Here is a 6,650-nt window from a genome sequence, read left to right as displayed (position 1 = left end):
GCTTTTTTTACAGAATGCAGTTCTCTTTTGGTCACCCTATTACTCGGTTCATTTGATTTAACAATATCACTTATCACATGAGAATTCTTGGCGACACCATGACGATCACATGAACTGTTGTTTTCCTTTTCAGCATATACTGTTGATACCTTTTCACTGGACTTGGATACTGAAGTAATGGTGCTTTGCGTGGAACTGAGATGATTAGAGATTCTCTGATCCCCACCAAACTCTTTCTCAACACTAATACCCACATGGGGAATTCTGCTATCTGCATTCTGAGAAGGAATACTTGTATGAATGCCATCTTCCCCTCACTAAAAGTTTCATCAAAACTTCCTTCTGGGAACATATTCAAAATTATCTTCAATCACAAATCTGGCCTGTGGTCCAGTTGAGAGTTTTTTCATACTTATGTTAGTGCAGTTGTTTTGAACACAGGTACCTGAAATAACAAAAAGAACATCAAAATTTTATAATAAAACAGCCAACTGCATTATAAATACTATATATTTACAAGCTTTAAAATGTCATACGTATACTGTATTTTGTTAACTTGCACACAATCATTTTTTGTACTACAGTAGCTTTTGATGAACAGTACCTATAAGCAAAAGTTTGAAACTTACAGATTACCAATTCCTTTTGCAACAAAATAAACTAAAATGTTAATGCACTCCAAACTTCAGATGGTGGGATAACCCTTAAGAACTGGGCTTAAAAAAACATATGCAGCACCCCAGACCGGGCAAATTTTGAGGTCGGCCAATTTAAGAAAAAAAGATCAATGGAAAGAGGAAGATATGCAAATGCATAAGGTGTAAGAATAAAAATTCTGGAAAATTCTCCCTACCTTCCATGAGAAGTTGAAAAAGACTATATTTACAATGCCTTGAAGGAGCTCTTTTAAGGCAATCATAAATTTGGAAAGTTGTAAATGCATTTTCTAATAATTTATTTCATTTTTCAAAATGACAATTTGTCGAAAATTGCATTTTTCCTAACTATACAAACCTGAGGTCCTTTAACAATAGGAAGGTAACTAGCGGCAGCTGGGACGGTCGTAAGCTTCGAACAGGGGAGAACGGTAGTTAACTGCTTGTCCGATCGTGCGCGCGCCCGCGCGCCCGAGAGGTGAAGAATCACTTTTGCTTTAGGCCCATGCAAAAGTTGCAGAGTGAGGGGTGGTGGCATGAGGTGGGACTATATGTAAAGGACCTCAGGTTTGTATAGTTAGGAAAAATGCAATTTTCGACAAATTGTCATTTGTTCCGATACGTAATACAAACCCTCGTCCTTAAACAATAGGAAGGACTCACTTCTTGGTGGGAGGAATCTGAGTCTTTTTTGGTGAACAGACTGGTGTTCGTCCAACCCTGGAGTGCCTCCCTGGTCGTAAAGAGCAAGGGAGGGATCCAAACCTCTGGTCCGATTGATCGGGGTGTGCACCGCAGGATCAATGGTCAGACCTCTGGGCCAAGTACTAAGAGAGAGGCAAGCGTATCTCTTCGTACCAGCAAGCAAGAACTTGTTCCTGTTTGCAAGAGACAATCATAAAATGATGGGTTTGTCTCAATTTTGGCATCCACTTCCTCCCCCTTGTTGGAGGAAGTGGTGGATATTTACTCCTATCCCTACTGAAAGGGAATATAGGTGCTCTATTGAGTAGCTCACCTGCATCTCGTCCTTACCCAGCAGGGTGACGACCGTGTCCCTCTACCCAAAGGTAGAGGGAAGAAAAAGATGGGAAGAGGAGCCAGTCACACTCTCATTCCTCATCCATTCTTACGGTCACACCAGGACTCGATGCTGTTCAGCCTGCGAGGGTCTGGGTTAACTACACAACGTGTTGAGCAACCACACGGTTCCCAAGGAAAAGATCCAAGGAACTGTGGGCAATATCCTGAAGGTAGAAGGAGGTGCATGCGGTCCGGTTGGACCAGGCGCCTGCCTTCATTACCTGCGCCACGAGAAGTTCTTGCGGAACGCGAGCGAATGATGAAGAGGCGTCCACACTCATCCTGGGTGTCGAGTTTCTTCAGACAGCTCCGTCGCACCTTCACAGGACAAAGCAGCATAGCCTTCGTATCGGAGGCGGTGACGTCCATTAGGGAGGTATTGTGAAGGACTCGAACCAATCGTCAGTTTACCGAAGGGTTCTGAGTCTTCGCTACGAAGATCGGTACGAAATCGAGCGTCACAAATCCCCATCCCTTTGTGCTTGACTTCTCAGAGAAGTCATGCAGTTACCTAAGACGAAAAGAAGGGAATAGTCGTATGACCTATCCCTCTTCTCGACTTTGGTTATGTACAGTACTCATACTGACAAGCTATTAAGACGAAGTAATGATTGCTCTGGAACAACCGAACTAAGTCCACAGCATAGTTCGTACTGACTCGGACGCTCTGACAGCTGCGACTGACTGGTTCGGAATCAGTAGAGGCAAGTTGTCCAAGCATCCGGGTAAGTCACGTGACCTTCGCCCTTTAAAGAGTTATGCTGAGAGACCAAACAAATAAAATATTTGTTAGTCACCGATGCCGGACGGCGCGGCGATGATTCTCTTAATGCATAAGCTCAAAAGGCGAAAGTCAATTGCCTTCAAAAGACCGAGGTCCCTGATGGCAAGAAAATCTCATAGACGTTGAATGTCAGCTTAAGGAGGAAAACAACACTATGTGAGTTGAAGACGAAGGTAGGCAATGAATGCAACCTACGTCTTCCAGCTGAATCGAGAGAAGGAATCTCAAGATTCTAAACCTGTGCTTACAAATGACTGAAAACGCTAACCGCCATTTCATTGCTGTCCGTTGTGCAATGAAAGCGGGGCGTTCTTCAGTAATGAAACACAGGGGAGTGCCGCTTGAAGAACTGCTTCTCATGGGCTGAACGTTTGGAAGTAGAGCTGGCAGGTGTGGGAGTAGGCGATGTCTTTCAATACATCTGCTAATCCGGGGTGAACAATGAACAATTGTACACCTCCGAATACAAGATATTTGAGGACAAACTCAGATTCCGCAAAAATCATTCGCATTATCGGGATACGATGCAGCAAGAGACTATTACAGAATTCTGTTACCGTGCGGTAAACAGAAAGATGAGAGTCGAATAGATATCTCTGTTTAAAATTCTCGCAATACCGAAGACGATGAATACTAGCGTTTCTCAGCAGTAGATGGTCATTCATGTATGCGAGAATCCCCGTTAATCAGAGACTTAAGTCCGTGATTGTTGGGCAGAGATACGGTTGTTATTCAATCAAAGCAGGTGAGAAAGACATAAACAACCGTCTATCTCAAAGCGGCAGCTGATACTGAAATGCCTCGGGCAATTCAATACGCAGTAGCTGTCCCCCCGCTGACATCGTCATCCTGAGTTGCCAAGTAATCCTTTTTTCCACGAAGGAATGCGTTCGGCTAGAACCACCGAGCATAAAAAAGATATGCTCGAGCAATTATATTTAAGCGAAACGAATTTCGGTAAATATAAAAGCTAAAATGGTGTTGTTGTGACAACACAATAAGTAATATAAAATTGAAACTGGAAACTCCTGGGAGGTTTTGCAGGCAACCCGGGTTGCAGTTCAATTAGAATACTTTTCGTCTAAGTCGCAATCCGTAGAATAAACCAGGATATGCGCCTACCCCTCGGACCATTCAACTGCTTAGCAGAATCATGTCGCGAGGTTAATATACGTAGTATATTTGTAGGATATGAACAACGATCTCCATCCTAAATTCTTTCCTTCAAGAAAACAAAATGACAATTTTGTCGAAAATTGCATTTTTTCCTAACTATACAAACCTGAGGTCCTTTAACAATAGGAAGTAGCTAGCGGCAGCTGGAACGGTCGTAAGCTTCGAACAAGGGGAGAACGGTAGTTAACTGCTTGTCCGACAGTCGCGCGCCGCGCGACTGGGAGGTAAACAAATCACTTTTGCTTTTGGCCATGCAAAATACGCAGAGTGAGGGGTGGCATGAGGAGGGACTGTATGTAAAGGACCTCAGGTTTTGTATAGTTAGGAAAAATGCAATTTTCGACAAATTTGTCATTTGTTCCGATACGTAATACAAACATCGTCCTTTAACAATAGAGACTCACTTTCTTGTGGGAGGAATCTGAGTCTTTTGATGAACAGACTGGTGTTCGTCAACCTGAATGCCTCCCTGGTCGTAAGAGCGAGGGAGGGATCCAAGCCTCTGTCACGATTGATCGGGTGTGCACCGCAGGATCATGGTCAGACCTCTGGGCCGAGTACTAAGAGAGAGGCAAGCGTATCTCTTCGTACCAGCAAGCAAGAACTTGTTCCTGTTTGCAAGAGGCAACATAAAGTATGGGTTGTCTCAAGCTGGCATCCACTTCCTCCCCCTTGTTGGAGGAAGTGGTGGATATACCGCTCCTATCCCTAGTGAAAGGATAGGATGGGCTCTGTTGAGTAGCTCACCGGCATCTTGTCCTTATCCAGCAGGGTGACGACCGTGTCCCTCTAACCACAGGTAGAGGGGAAGAAAAGATGGGAAAGAGGAGCCAGTCACACTCTCATTCACCATCCATTCTTACGGTCACCTAGGACTCGATGCTGTTTCAGCCTGCGAGGGTCTGGGTTCGCTACACAACGTGTTGAGCCGCCACACGGGTTCCCAAGGAAAAACCCAAAGATCCCAAGGACCTGTGGGCAATATCCCGGAAGGTAGAAGGAAGGGCATGTGGTCTGGTTGGACCAGACCCCTGCCTTCAGTACCTGCGCCAAGGAGAAGTTCTGGTGGACAAGGCAGCATCTCCTTCGCATCGAAGGCTGTGAAGTCCATTAGGGAGGGATTGTGAACGACTCGAACCAATCGTCAGGGACCGAAGGGTTCTGAGTCTTCGCTACGAAGTTCGGTACGAAATCGAGCGTCACGGATCCCCATCCTCTGGGTGCCATGACTTCCGCAGGAGAAGTCATGCAGTTCCTCAGAGGAAAAGAATGGAAATAGTCGCATGACCTATCCCTCTTCTCTACTTCGGTGATGTCCAGTTACCCATACTGGTCTGTCCGTTAGCAACGAAGTCTCTCGCATCCTCCTATCCCCATGCAGCGAAGTTCTCGTAGTGGATAGGACACCGACACTCCATGGTGGGTGTCAATGGTATGGGTACTGTGACAAGCTATTAAAACGAAGTAATGTTGCTGTGTAACAACCGAACTAAGTCAACAGCGTAATTCGTAACTGACTCGGGCGCGCTCTGACAGCTGCCGACTGACTGCGTTCGGTAGGAGGCAAGTTGTCAAAGCATCCGAGTAAGTCACGTGACCTTCGCCTTTTAAAGGGTTATGCGAGAGACCAAACAATGATGTATTTGTTTGTCACCAATGCCGGACAGCGAGGTGATGATTCTCTTAAGGCATGTACCAACAGGCGAAAGTCAATTGCCTTCTAGAGACCGAGGTCCCTGAAGGTAAAACATCTCATGTTTGTTGAATCTCAGCTAAGGAGAAACAACACTATGTACCTTTGAAGACGAAGGTAGGTATTGAATGCAACCTACGTCTTCACATATGAATCGAGAGAAGGATCTCAAGATTCATAACCTGTGCTACAAATGACTGAAAACGCTACCCGCTATTTCATTGCTGTCCGGTGAGAAGTCGTAGTTGCAATGAAACGCGCTCTTCGGTAATGAAAACACAGGGTGAAAGCCGCCTGAAGAACTGCTTCTCAATGGGCTGAACATTTGGAGGTAGAGCTGTCAGGTCGGAGAGTAGGCGGATGTCTTCTGACACATCTTGTAATTCGGGTTTGAACAATGAACAATTGTACACTACGAATACGAGATATTTTGAAGACAAACTCAGATGTCTGCAAAATCATTCGCATTATCGCAGTGCGATGCAGCGGGGAGACTTGTACAGACTTCTGTTACTGTGGGCGGTAAACAGAAAGATGAAAGATCCAAGAGATATCTCTGTTGAAAATTCTCGCAATGTCGAAGGCGATGGAATCCAGCGTCACCGCAGTAGATGGTTCCTTCCATTATTGCGAGAATCCCCGTTAATCAGAGACCTAAGTCCATGATTGTTAGGCAGAGATACGGTTTCGGTAGTCAATCAAGCAGGGGAGAGAGAGACATACATGACCGTGAATCTCGGAGGCCCAGCTGATACTGAGCTGCTATGAGGCAGTTCAATACGCAGTGGTTGAGCCTGCTGACTCGTCATCCTGAGTTGCCAGGTAATCCATTATCCACGAAGGAATATGCGTTCTGGCTAGAACTACCGAGCATAAAAGATATGCTCGGGCGAATTATATTTTAGGCGAAACGAATTTCGGTAAATATAAAAGTTGAAATGGTGTTTGTCGTGACAAAACCATAAGTATATAAAATTGAAACTGAAAACTCCTGGAGGTTGCAGGCAACCCGAGTTGCAGTTCAATTAGAATACTTCTCGTCTAAGTCGCAATCCGTAGAATAACTAGATATGCGCCTACCCCTCGGACAAGTCAACTGCTTAGCAGAATCAGGTCGCGAGGTTAATATACGTAGTATATTTGTAGGATTCTGAAACAACGATCTCCATCCTAAATTCTTCCTTCAAGAAAACAAAATAAGGATTGGAGATCGACCACCTTCGTTCTCTATCAAAGAGAGTGAAGGAGAAGTCTTCCT

Source organism: Macrobrachium nipponense, chromosome 18 (genome assembly GCF_015104395.2).
Source record: "Macrobrachium nipponense isolate FS-2020 chromosome 18, ASM1510439v2, whole genome shotgun sequence".
Taxonomy (NCBI): Eukaryota; Metazoa; Arthropoda; class Malacostraca; order Decapoda; family Palaemonidae; genus Macrobrachium; species Macrobrachium nipponense.
The sequence above is the reverse complement of the archived record's forward strand: the minus strand, read 5'-3'. Positions refer to the sequence as shown.